Source organism: Anolis sagrei, chromosome 1 (genome assembly GCF_037176765.1).
Source record: "Anolis sagrei isolate rAnoSag1 chromosome 1, rAnoSag1.mat, whole genome shotgun sequence".
NCBI lineage: Eukaryota > Metazoa > Chordata > Lepidosauria > Squamata > Dactyloidae > Anolis > Anolis sagrei.
In genome coordinates this window covers 55,660,509-55,674,216 of record NC_090021.1, presented here as the reverse complement: position 1 = coordinate 55,674,216, position 13,708 = coordinate 55,660,509, and the positions used below count along the sequence as shown (strand labels likewise).

The 13,708-nt window shown below is 44.2% G+C and overlaps 1 protein-coding gene across 12 annotated transcripts in view; it reads right to left on the bottom strand.

The window, feature by feature from the left end:
- CEP170 (centrosomal protein 170) overlaps nucleotides 1-5,379 on the bottom strand; it is a 95,119-nt gene extending 89,740 nt beyond the window's left edge. For 9 of the 12 annotated variants that reach the window (XM_067464665.1, XM_067464670.1, XM_067464677.1 and 6 more), the window contains exon 1: nucleotides 5,142-5,379. The gene's annotated coding sequence lies outside the window, so the exon portion shown is untranslated. The remainder of the gene's footprint in view (nucleotides 1-5,141) is intronic. The other 3 variants (XM_067464692.1, XM_067464697.1, XM_067464696.1) reach the window with 1 other exon arrangement.
- Between the last annotated feature and the right edge of the window lie 8,329 nt (nucleotides 5,380-13,708).

The following is a 13,708-nucleotide window of genomic DNA, read 5'->3' as shown; positions in this document are numbered from 1 at the left end:
GGCCATTCTGGTCTCTCTAGGGAGGAAGTTCCAGTGTGTGGAAGCAATCATCAAAAAAATCTTCTCCCTTGTTCTCACCAAACAAGCCTGAGAGGGTGGTGGGACAGACCCTACAAAAGTAGGAACCCCCCCCCCTCCCCTTTAGCATGCTTGTTGGCTCTAGGAGCCTACTATTTGCTGCTATGTGCTCCTGCACCCACATGGGGCCTACATTGACCTGAACAGCCCTTTCCCGTGATTCTCAGATGTATTGCTGCATTGATTAAAAGTGACCACACCATGACACTCTTCCCTGCTTCCCCACCCCTGCCTTCACTAACTGAACAGTGGAACTCAGTACTAAAGGCAGATACCCAAATCCACTGGGGTTCATCAGATGGACCCCACTAGGGACTTCATCAGATGGGCAGGAAGGAAGCAGGGGAAAGCATTGGGAAGAGTAGGGAAACTATCTTACCACATTCTTTCCTGGCAAGGTCCATCTTCAGATATGGCCAGCAATTCCATGACCTTTTCCTGTCTTCTTTTTGCTTTCCCTTGCTTCTTCCAGCTTTCTGGAATCAGGAGTCTTCTCTCCCTTGTAGCATGCTGGCAAAACGGAATCCCACGGGCAGCCACCAGAAGTGGCAATGCACCATGGAATGGCTGCCATGGAACTCTTGTTTCACCAGCATGCAAAAACAGAGAGAAAACAGGGGGAAACATCCCTGTGATGAGGTCACTAACTCCCCATCCCACAGCTCATGCCATCAAGGAGGCAAAGCAGGCCTTTTCTTTTCGGTCCCCAAAGAGGCCAATGGAATGACAGCAGTCGCACAGTTAACAGGTGAAGCAGGGCAGGAGGAGGCAGGGAAGGGCAAGTTCCAACTCCATTATTAGGAATGTACAAACCTCACTGTGTGTTCACAATGTCCCTTAGTCGCAACAAGTTAGCAGTACCTATGCAGACATCAAATAATTCACAAATAATCAAATCACAAAAGTGAAATTCGTTAACATGGAGGGCTCGCTTTACAATATAGGGAGGACTTCTAAACAACCCCAGTCATGGCAGGTGTTAGAAATTTCTTCTTTACACATATTGTTGCTTCATAATGGAAATGGACTCACGGTTATATTTATAATATCTTTTTATTTACAATCATATGAGCACAAACATTTGAATATAGCAATTTCCTAAAACAAGATGTGACAATTGGCACTGCTTTGGATGCTCTAGCTCAGTGGTTCTCAACCTGTGGACCGTGGCCCAGTAGTAGGCCGTGAGAATGAAAATCTGGTCCACAAATCTCCTTCCTATTTTTATTTCTTTTATTTCTGCTCATTACCACAGAGCTGACCATAGAATCATAGAATCACAGAGTTGGAAGAGACCTCATGGGCCATCCAGTCCAACCTCCTGCCAAGAAGCAGGAATATTGCATTCAAATCACCCCTGACAGATGGCCATCCAGCCTCTGTTTAAAAGCTTCCAAAGAAGGAGCCTCCACCACACTCCGGGGCAGAGAGTTCCACTGCTGAACAGCTCTCACAGTCAGGAAGTTCTTCCTAATGTTCAGATGGAATCTCCTCTCTTGTAGTTTGAAGCCATTGTTCCACATCCTAGTCTCCAGGGAAGCAGAAAACAAGCTTGCTCCCTCCTCCCTGTGGCTTCCTCTCACATATTTATACATGGCTATCATATCCCCTCTCAGCCTTCTCTTCTTCAGGCTAAACATGCCCAGCTCCTTAAGCCGCTCCTCATAGGGCCCCACCCCTTTTGGTACTAATGTTGGAGAGTGGTCCCTGGTCAAAGTGGTCTCTGTTCAAGTGGGCCCTGATCAAAATGGGCCCTGGTCATGTGAGCTTTTGTCAATAAAAGGGTTGGGAACCACTGCTCTTGCTAGACAATTTGTGTGTTATCATTAACGTGTGTAGTCACAATTCATAAGTTTAGTGCAAGTCTCAAATTTCCTTCTTTGCCAAAAGTAAAATTATAGCAGTTTCTCTGACCCCTACTTCAGATCCTTACTACAATTGTCCACTGAGATCCTATTATTTATCCTGTATTCTAACTTTACACCCTGTAAACTACCTTGGGTTTGGCAAGATTCAGGTCTCAAATGTAAACATTAATGGCTTTAAAAATTCCAAATTTTAAATAATTTCTTTTTATTAAATAAATTAAATCACAACTCATTGTTTCTGGAAAGTTCTGAACACTTGGCATAGCCAAATCCCAAACATTTAATTCAGAAGCAAGTACAATATTATCTGACAACATAACCAAGTAATCCCTACAGCCTTCATCTTCATAATAACATATCTTGCTTTGAATCCTTGTTTGTGTGCATATAGTAGAACAAGGTTTTAAGTAGATAGAAGTCTGTAATACAAAAGACAAGTATGCTACACCCACTTGAAAATTATACTTTTATGATCTTAGCTTGCACACAAGGCTCTATTTGGCTGGAAATCAGTACCTTTTAGGAAGCATGTATTATGCATGCTTTCTCAGTAACTATTCACATTCAAAAAAGAAAAATTTAAGCTTAATTAGTCTTTTTCTTCATTGTTTTATCTGACAATCAACCTGACTGAAAAAGTACTGAACAGCACATCTTCCAGCCCCATGGTTCTTCTGGGTGGCTCTTTTAATTTCTCCTCCCCTTCTTATTGGATCACTGCTCTCTTGTGTCCCTGATTTCCTTGTCAACCATTACCAAGGTTGTTCTGTTTGCAGCAACTCCTTCAGCAACTGCTCAGTTCACTCAATGTTAATTCACTTCCTTATATTGGAAGGCGGGCTCCATAAGTAACATCACATAGGTTTTTAAATGCTGTATGCTTTGATATTGTTATTGTTTATTGCTTATTGTGTATTTTCTGTTTTTGAGTTTATTTTAACTGTTTTGTATTGATTATTGTTATTGCTTTTGTTTATTGATGTGCTGTGGGCTTGGCCTCATGTAAGCCGCACCGAATCCCTTGGGGAGATGGTAGCGGGGTACAAATAAAGTTTTGTTATTATTTATTATTATTTATTATATCCCTTCGTGTACAATACAGATTAAAATTAGGCATTTTTGCATTCAAAATCAAAGTTTGGGTTCTTGTTCAAGAGGCATTAATACTGAGGCACCGGCCCTTGATTTTTGTCAGCTACAAGATATCTGCAAGTCTCTAAATGATTTTATTATTCATCACAAACATATTTTTGGAATTAATGCACTATACTAGACTAAAGATTAGTATATTCTTTAGGGGGGCTACATATTTTCCTCTGCGCCCATTACATTTTTAAAGCTTTGTTACATCAAGTTTTCTTCCTCCTTCCAACCCTTCCACTCGTGAATGCAATTCAGTGCTGGCAAACTCCTCTTGGTTGCATTGTATAAAAGCATGGCACCAAATACTCTCATGTTAAAAACCTGAGTACTGTATACTGTTTCAAATAAATAATGTATAAAGAATCTGCTTTGCTCCTATTGCATAAGGAAACAATTTGAACAAGTATTCACCATACACTGCTTGTTTACTTGCTCTTTGCTAACAGCTGAAAAGAAAATCACACTAGCTTTTATCTGATGCAATTTTGTTACCAGCAGATATTTAAAAATTAGTTGAGAAATAATAAGTAACTCAAACCCATTGCTCTCTTAAGCAAAATGTAGCTCTTCTGTGTGTGTGCCATCTTTTGAACAGCCATAGCCATTTAATGCATTCAATGACTTCCTGCTCAGATGCAAAAGCAATATCTTACCTGATGCCAGAGGCTAACTGAATTGTAAGTGCACGCTGTACTAGAAAACAGTTCTGGGCAGAAGCCCTCCTCTTCCCTTCCCCCATCCCCAGCATCCGGTTCCAGGCAATGACTAGATGAGATCACAAAAGGCAGCTCATCTGTAAAGCTGTCATATGCTTCCTTCATCGAGTCAGCTTCCTCTTTCATAAAATGCTGGATTCTTTCAAAACCACTCAAAGATTTGTTTATTAGCATTGCAACCAATGCAGTTCACTTCCAAGAAAGCAGCTATGACTAGGACGCCTCCCACATGCACAAAATGAACAATTTGGAAGGATGCTTTCCACAAACAGCCTGATATGTGTCGCTTCTGAGAAGCCGGTTCTCTGACCAAAGACTACATTAAAAAACATATATACCTATGTTATTTGGGGGGGGGGGGGATATTTTTAAAGTCTAATTTTACAGTAATCTAAAAATATATTATGACCTTAGATTGGGGGTGTTTATACTTAAGCTGTAGGAAAGATTGGAATACAAAAGGCTCAATTTATTATTATTATTATGGGGTGTTTATACATGTAGGAAATATTGAAATACAAAAGGCTCATATTATTATTATTATTATGGGGTGTTTATACATGAAGGAAATATTGGAATACAAAAGGCTCGGATTATTACTCTTTTTTTGCACAAACCACACACACTCTTCAATTGGCTGGATTGTTTTTACAAAGGCATATACACACAAAAGCCTGCGCCATCAGAAATATGTGGACAAAGGAGAATCGAGATAGTTGGAAGAGATGGATAGGAAGAATAACAAAACAGAGAGGCAAGGCCCTCTTCAGGCACCTCTGAGGCCCCTTCTACACTGCCATATAATCCAATTCAAAGCAGATAATCTGGATTTTATATGGTAGTGTAAAAGGGGCCTGCCTGGGTGTGTTTTCTGGGGTCCCATCAGCACTGCCATATAACATCCAGTTTCTGAATGCAGTGTAGACTCATATAATGCAGTTCAAGGCATCCTGAAACTGGATTAGGTGGCAGTGTAGATCCAGGCTGGATGGGGGGGAAAAGGCTCCACCTGGGTGCAATTTGGGCCGTCCCTCCTCTTACACCCACAGCCCTTGCAGCCTTCCCTGAGTCTCAAGAGAGGCAAGCCATTGGAGACGCAACAGTGGTCACAGAAGAGAACAAAAAGGGAGATGGGAAGGGCAGGTCCCACTCCTAACAGCCACAACAACGTCGGCCGGGGTGCTGCAGACACCCGCCTCGGGGGAGGGAAGGAGAAGGGAAGGGGCGGGGGCGCACAAAGGCCTGTACTGGCGGCGCTTTCTCCCCGAGGGAGGCACAGGGGACATCCCACCCATCTGGGCAAAAAGGGCCTTGGGCCCGGCGCAGCATCACTCACCCCGCTCGGGAAGCCACAAGACGCGCCCTTGACTCAGAGGCCCACCATCTTCCCTCTCCAGAGCAAGGAGAAGGGAAGGGAGGGGGAGGGGCCCAGAGGGAGGGAAGGGCGCGCGAGGACCCTCCCCCTCTCTCTCTCTCTCTGCGTCGCGCGCGCTTCTGTAAACCGTTCTAACGTTATTCCCAGCGTATTGCGCGGCTAACGGCGCGGCGCGGGCGAGAAGAACTACTGCGCAGGCGCTGTCTCCTGACTGACACACAAGCGCGCACGCGGGCGACACTCGCGCACATAGCCACAGGCGGGGGGGGGGGCACAAAATGCTTTGCCCCCGAAATAACCTAGTGCGCAGGCGCAAGGCGGCTTGCGCTATCAAATTCTTTGTAGACAATAGAAAGAGGCAGAGAAAAGAACAAAACAAAACAAACGTTTGGCCATAAAATAGTTCGTGTACCGGTTGAAGAGCAGCTGAAATGGAAAATAGAGTTATCTGTTCTTCTGAGATGGTTAGAAATTATCAGTCCTGCTAAAAATGATCAGTCCTGTTGTGTTACGATTACAAGAAAAGACTCAAAATGCAGTCAAAGTAATTGGCACAAACAGTGTTAACCTCTTCCACACAGCTATATAACCCAAAATATCATGGCAAAAAATCCCACAATGTCTGCTTTGAACTGGGTTATCTGAGTCTGTGCGGGGCTTGATGAATGCAAAGCTGGGGTGAAAATTGCTGGAAGAAACATTAACAACCTCAGATATGCAGATGACACCACTCTGATGGCCGAAAACGAGGAGGAGCTGAGGAGCCTTCTAATCAAGGCGAAAGAAGAAAGCGCAAAAGCTGGGCTGCAGCTAAACGTCAAAAAAACCAAGATTATGGCAACAAGAATGATTGACAACTGGGAAATAGAGGGAGAAAATGTGGAGGCCGTGACAGACTTTGTATTTCTAGGTGCAAAGATTACTGCAGATGCAAACTGTGGCCAGGAAATCAGAAGACGCTTACTTCTTGGGAGGAGAGCAATGTCCAATCTCGATAAAATAGTAAAGAGCAGAGACATCACACTGGCAACAAAGATCTGCATAGTCAAAGCCATGGTATTCCCTGTAGTAACCTACAGATGTGAGAGCTGGACCTTAGGGAAGGCTGAGCGAAGGAAGATAGATGCTTTTGAGCTGTGGTGTTGGAGGAAAGTGCTGAGAGTGCCTTGGACTGCGAGAAGATCCAACCAGTCCATCCTCCAGGAAATAAAGCCCAACTGCTTACTGGAGGGAAGGATACTAGAGACAAAGTTGAAGTACTTTGGCCACATCATGAGGAGACAGCAAAGCCTAGAGAAGACAATTATGCTGGGGAAAGTGGAAGGCAAAAGGAAGAGGGGCCGACCAAGGGCAAGATGGATGGATGGCATCCTTGAAGTGACTGGACTGACCTTGAAGGAGCTGGGGGGGTGGTGACGGCCAACAGGGAGCTCTGGCGTGGGCTGGTCCATGAGGTCACGAAGAGTCAGAGACAACTGAATGAATGAACAACATCTGAGTCTACACTGCCATGTATTCCAAGTCAAAGTAGATAATGTGGGATGTTATTCAGCTGTGTGGAAGGAGCCTTAGGCCCCTTCCACACAGATGAATAACATCCCACATTATCTGCTTTGACTTGGAATACATGGCAGTGTAGACTCAGATAACCCAGGGCCCGTCCACACAGTCATATAACCCAGGATATCAAGGCAGAAAATCCCACAATATTTGCTTTGAACTGGGTTTGCTTTTTGGGATTTTAAAAAATATTTTGAAGCCGTGTTTAGTTGAATCCACGACAACAGAAGACCAATTGTGTTTGGTAAGAGTTACACATCTGGTTAGGAGGGCTTTAAGTGTTGGAGATATTAATGGCCCAGCTGTTACTGTGGGAAAATAAGCAACTAGAAGGAATGATCTTTGACACTACTCCACAATCAATTAACAAGATGAAGTTGAACTCTTAAAAATTTGTGAGAAAATAGATCACTGAAACCTGGTGGGACAAATCTCATGATTGGAAGGTAGTAATAGAGGGATATATTTTTCTGAGAAACAGATCAAACAAGAAAGTAAGATGAGTCACATTATATAATCAAGGATAGTATACCTGTGAAGCCAAGATGAGAGCATGTGGAGAAAAAATTAAAGTGAGAGAAGAGGGAGGTCATTGTGTAATTGTGAGGGTCAAAACTAACAAAATTAATTTAAACAGGCAAAAATGTACGGTACTACACTTGGACAATAAAAATCAAATGCACAGATATAGAATGGGTGACACTTGGCTGGAAAACAGTACATGTGAAAGGGATTTAGGAGTCATAATACACCACAAGTTGAACATGAGTCAGCAGTGTGGCACCTAAGAAAACCAATGCGATTCTATGCTGCATCAACTGGAGTACAGTGTCAAGAAGTTGACAAGAAAGGAGGAGGATGAGATGCATTGTATATCAAGAATGTTTACACCTTGTGTGGACATCTGTGACATAAATCCTGAAAGCCAGGATTTATGTCATGGAAACAACAGGGATGTTGTTGTGGTGGTCTACTACAGGCATTCAACCCAGACTGATAACTTAGACGATAGCTTTCTAGATTAGATGACCAACGAGAAATATAGTAATAATGGAAGATTTTAACTATCCTGACATTTGTTGGAAGACAAACTCTACCAAGAATGTGAAGTCTAACAAACACCTCCTTTTAGACAATTGTATCATCCAGAAAGTAGAAAACGCAACAATTATGATCCTAGCCGACAATGATTTCCTGGTGCATGGGGTGGAAGTGGTGAGTTCCTTAGGTGGAGTGATAATCTTCTCCTGGTTTCTTCTATATAGCAGAGAAGGGAGAAACAAGCCACTCTGAGTCCCATCAGGGTTAGAGGAGTGGGATAGAAATATAGTGAATAAATAAATAAATGGGGTTGGACTGAATGGCTTTTGGAGGTCTCTTCCAATTCGATGGTAGCTGTGGCAACACCCACTTCCTAACTGCCAATACACACACACACACACTTTATTTTTATCTCGCCTTGCTCCTGAAATAAGGATGTTAGTATGAATATAAAAATTCAAACAATGAAATCTTTGTCATTAAATTCTGTTTTATTCTATTCTATTTGTTGTGGATCAACTCCTTTGGGCTTTGTGCAAATCTACCAAAATATAGGATCCTGTGCTTTTCTTTTCCATTTCTGAACAAATAGTTAACCATTTGGTCATCCCATCGAGTACGAGTTCTTCCCAAGGCTGCTTGTGACCTCTTGGTATCCAGCTGTCACTAAATATAAAAATCAAAATACAATTAAAATTATATTTTAAAACTCAGCAGCCCCCCTCCCCAACACGATTAAATTTGTCATTCATTAAAAAATATAGGTGCCACAAAGTGGTAGTAAAATTTATTGTTTGGTGGTACAGTGGGTTAAACTGCTGAGGTGCTCAACTTGCTGACCGAAAAGTTGGCAGTTCGAATTCGGGGAGCAAGGTGAGCTTCTGCTGTTAAGCCCAGCTTCTACCAACCTAGCAGTTCGAAAACATGCAAATGTGAGTAGATCAATAGGTAACATTCTGGCAGTAAGTTAACGGTGCTCCATGCAGTCATGCCAGCCATATGACCTTGGAGGTGCCTACAGACAACGCTGGCTCTTCGGCTTAGAACGGGAGATGAACACCAATCCTGAAAGTTGGACATGAGTAGTCTTAATGTCAGGGAAAATCTTTACCTTTACAAACACATTTTTATCTCACCTTTCTCCCAAAAGAGGGACTCAAGTGAATATTATACAATACAATACAAATTAAAAACAAGGCATGTTAGTATGAATATAATTTTTTTAAAAAAACAATGAAATATTTGCCATTAAATTCTATTCTATTCTATTTGTCATGGATCGACTCCTTTGGGCTTTATGCAAATCTACCATTTGCCAAAATATAGGATCCTATGCTTTTCTTTTCAATTTCTGGCCAAATAGTTTAACCATTGGTTTCTCCCATCAAGTGTGAGGTCTGCCCCTTGATGGCCTCTTGGTGTCCATCTGTCATTAAATATAAAGATTAAAATGCAATTCAAATTAAGTTTTCAAACTAGACAACCCCCGCCCCCCAACATGATTAAGTTTGTCATTCGTTGAAAAATACAGGTGCCACAAAGTGCTTCACTATTTATTGGTTGATATAACATAGGAGCCTCCTATGGCACAATGGGTTAAACCCTTGTGCCAGCAGGACTCCTGACTGACAGGTCAGCAGTTTGAATTCAGGGAGAGCGGGTTGAGCTCCCTCTGTCAGCTCCAGCTTCCCATGCGGGGACATGAGAGTAGCTCCAACAAGGATAGTAAAACATCAAACAACTGAGCGTCCTAACAGATGGCCAATTCTCTCGTCGCTCCTAACAAAAACAAAAATACAGGCATGGGCAAACTTGGGCCCTCCCTCCAGGTACTTTGGACTTCAACTCAAACATAATTCAAGAACATGGGAACATGGAAATTAAGAATTCTAATTAACCAAAACATTTACTAATGTAAAATTAATGATGTATTCAGTTCAGAAACAGTTTGAAAGCTTCAGCGTTATTGACTAAGGGCGCATCAACACTAGACACAGAGCCGGCCCTAGGTAATTTTCAAAGGTAAGCAAACAGTATTTTGCCCCCCACCCCAACCAATCATTGATATATATTTTCTGTTCATTGTGGGAGTTTTGTGTGCCATATTTGGTTCAATTCCATCATTGGTGGAGTTCAGAGTGCTCTTTGATTGTACATGAACTATACATCCTAGTAACTACACTTGCCGCACTTGCTCCCTTGCCTGGCCCGCTTTGGGTCCGGAGGTGTGCCTGAAGACCCCGGCGTATGCACCAAAAGTCACCTCTTTTCCTGACTTTCTCCTCAGCCATTGGGACCGAGAGAGGTGGGGAGGCCCACCTTTCCTGAAGATAGGCGCAAAATCAAAGGAGGGAGTGGAGGTGGGAGATACCTCCAGCTGGAGGGGCTCTCTCTCTCTCTCTCTCTCTCTCTCTCTCTCTCTCTCTTGGTCCCAATGGCTGAAGAGAAAGTCAGGAGAAGAGGCGACTTTTGGTGCGCACGCTGTTATCTTCAGACACGCCTCCGGACCCAAAGCGGGCCAGGCGTGGCAGCTCCGCCCCTTGGCCCACCCATGGATTGAGGAGAGGAGAGGAGGCAGGTGGAGCGCCGGGGGATCGGGAAAGGGAGCCGGTCATGGGGAAGGGATCAAACGCGGAGAACAATTGAGCGCCGGCTCTGCTCGTGCACCCGGTGGCCGGGTGGAGCAGGAACGAGAGGGGCTAGGCGAGGCTCAAGGGCCTGGCCCCTTTGGGAAGAGGATCGCCCGGCAGCGAGGCAAGAAAGCCGAGGCTCCCCTGGACTGCTAGGGCTGTTGTGAGCTGAGGGGGCGCTCCTCAAGTGGCGGTCGAGGGGCATTTACAGAGGCGCCTCTGCGCCCCTGGCAAAAAAAAGTGTTCTGCGACCGCTTACTTCGCGTAATGGATGAGCCGCCCCTGACTAGACATGGGTAAACTTGGGCCCTCCCTCCAAGTGTTTTGGACTTCCAACTTCCGCAATTCCTAACAGCCTCAGGCCGTTTCCTTTTCCCCCTCAGCCGCTTAAGCTGAAGGTAATAGTATGAAAGCTGGGTCCGGAAGCTCTGTTTCTGCTTCACTCTTTCAGGAGCGCTGTTTGCGCAACGCAGACTGGAACACAGATATTATAGAGGGAATGTAAGAGTTCTTTAATGGTAAAACCCTAATCATTACCCTAACCCTAACCCTATCCCTATCCTAAGCCTACTCCAGCAAAGGATCACCGCCGTGTCGTGGCGCTGGAGCTTGAGCACCTCAATGATGTCATGAGCGAAACCGTGAAGGGCCACCCAAGACGGGACGGTTGTGGCAGAGAGGTCAGACCAAGTGTGATCCCTGGGGAAGGCAATGGCAAACCACCCCAGTATCCTTGCCAAGAAAACTAAATGGACCAGTACAACCAGAGATATGTCGGTATGCCATTGGAAGATGGGACTCCCAGGTCGGAAGATGGCCAAAATGCTACTGGGGAGGAGCAGAGGATAAGTTCAACTAGCCCCAGATGTGATGACGCAGCTAGCTCAAAGCCGAAAGGAAGGCTAGCGGCCGACGGTACTGGAGGTGAACGACGAATCCGATGCTCTAAAGATCAACACACCATAGGAACCTGGAATGTAAGATCTATGAGTCAGGGCAAATTGGATGCTGTTACTGGTGAGATGTCAAGACTAAAGATAGACATTCTGGGGGTCAGCGAACTGAAATGGACTGGAATGGGCCACTTCACATCACATGACCACCAGATCTACTACTGCGGACAAGAGGAACACTGAAGAAATGGAGTAGCCCTGATAATTAATAAGAAATTCGCTAAAGCGGTGCTTGGATACAACCCAAAAAATGACAGAATGATCTCAATTCGAGTGCTAGGAAAGCCTTTCAACATTACAGTGATCCAAATATATGCCCCAACCACAGCTGCTGAAGAAGCAGAAGTAGATCAGTTCTATGAGGATCTGCAGGACCTACTGGATAATACACCAAAAAGAGACATTATTTTCATTACAGGAGACTGGAATGCCAAGGTGGGAAGTCAAATGACAACTGGGATCACAGGCAAGCATGGTCTGGGAGAACAAAATGAAGCGGGACGCAGGCTGATAGAATTTTGCCAGGAAAACTCGCTGTGTATAACGAATACTCTCTTCCAACAACCTAAAAGATGGCTTTATACATGGACCTCACCAGATGGTCAACACCGAAATCAGATTGACTACATCCTTTGCAGCCAAAGGTGACAGACATCCATCCAGTCGGTGAAAACAAGACCTGGGGCTGACTGTAGCTCAGATCACGAACTTCTTATTGCTCAGTTTAGAATAAAACTAAAGAGATCAGGGAAAATACACAGACCAGTTAGATATGATCTCACTAACATTCCCAGCGAATATACAGCGGAAGCGAAGAACAGATTTGAAGGACTAGATTTAGTAAACAGAGTCCCAGAAGAACTATGGACAGAAGTCCGCGACATTGTTCAGGAGGCGGCAACAAAGTACGTCCCAAAGAAAAAGAAAACCAAGAAGGCAAAAAAAATGGTTGTCTGCTGAGACACTGGAAGTAGCCCAAGAAAGGAGGAAAGCAAAAGGAAACAGTGAAAAGGGGAGATATGCCCAGTTAAATGCGCAATCCCAGAGGTTAGCCAGAAGAGATAAGGAACTATTTTTAAATAAGCAATGCATGGAAGTGGAAGAAAACAACAGAATAGGAAGGACAAGAGACCTCTTCCAGAAAATTAGATAAATTGGAGGTAAACTTCAGGCAAAAATTGGTATGATAAGAAACAAAGATGGCAGGGACCTAACAGAAGCTGAAGAGATCAAGAGAAGGTGGCTCTCTCCTGAGGAATCTGTACAAGGACCAAATAGCAACAGTAAGAACTGACCATGGAACAACAGACTGGTTCAAGATTGGGAAAGGCGTACGGCAAGGCTGCATCTTCTCACCCAACCTTTTTAACTTGTATGCAGAACACATCATGCGATGTGCGGGGCTTGATGAATGCAAAGCTGGGGTGAAAATTGCTGGAAGAAACATTAACAACCTCAGATATGCAGATGACACTACTCTGATGGCCGAAAGCGAGGAGGAGCTGAGGAGCCTTCTAATCAAGGTGAAAGAAGAAAGCGCAAAAGCTGGGTTGCAGCTAAACGTCAAAAAAACCAAGATTATGGCAACAAGAATGATTGACAACTGGAAAATAGAGGGAGAAAATGTGGAGGCCGTGACAGACTTTGTATTTCTAGGTGCAAAGATTACTGCAGATGCAGACTGTGGCCAGGAAATCAGAAGACACTTACTTCTTGGGAGGAGAGCAATGTCCAGTCTCGATAAAATAGTAAAGAGTAGAGACATCACACTGGCAACAAAGATCCACCTAGTCAAAGCCATGGTATTCCCTGTAGTAACCTACGGATGTGAGAGCTGGACCTTAGGGAAGGCTGAGCGAAGGAAGATAGATGCTTTTGAACTGTGGTGTTGGAGGAAAGTTCTGAGAGTGCCTTGGACTGCGAGAAGATCCAATCAGTCCATCCTCCAGGAAATAAAGCCCGGCTGCTCATTGGAGGGAAGGATACTAGAGACAAAGTTGAAGTACTTTGGCCACATCATGAGGAGACAGCAAAGCCTAGAGAAGACAATTATGCTGGGGAAAGTGGAAGGCAAAAGGAAGAGGGGCCGACCAAGGGCAAGATGGATGGATGGCATCCTTGAAGTGACTGGACTGACCTTGAAGGAGCTGGGGGGGGTGGTGACAGCTGACAGGGAGCTCTGGCGTGGGCTGGTCCATGAGGTCACGAAGAGTCGGAGACGACTGAACGAATGAACAACAACAAGCCTATCCCTTAACCCTAATCCTAACCCAAACCCTAAACCTTACCCTAAATTTATTTATTTATTTAGAGCTTTTATAACCCAGTCTTCTCGACTTCCGAA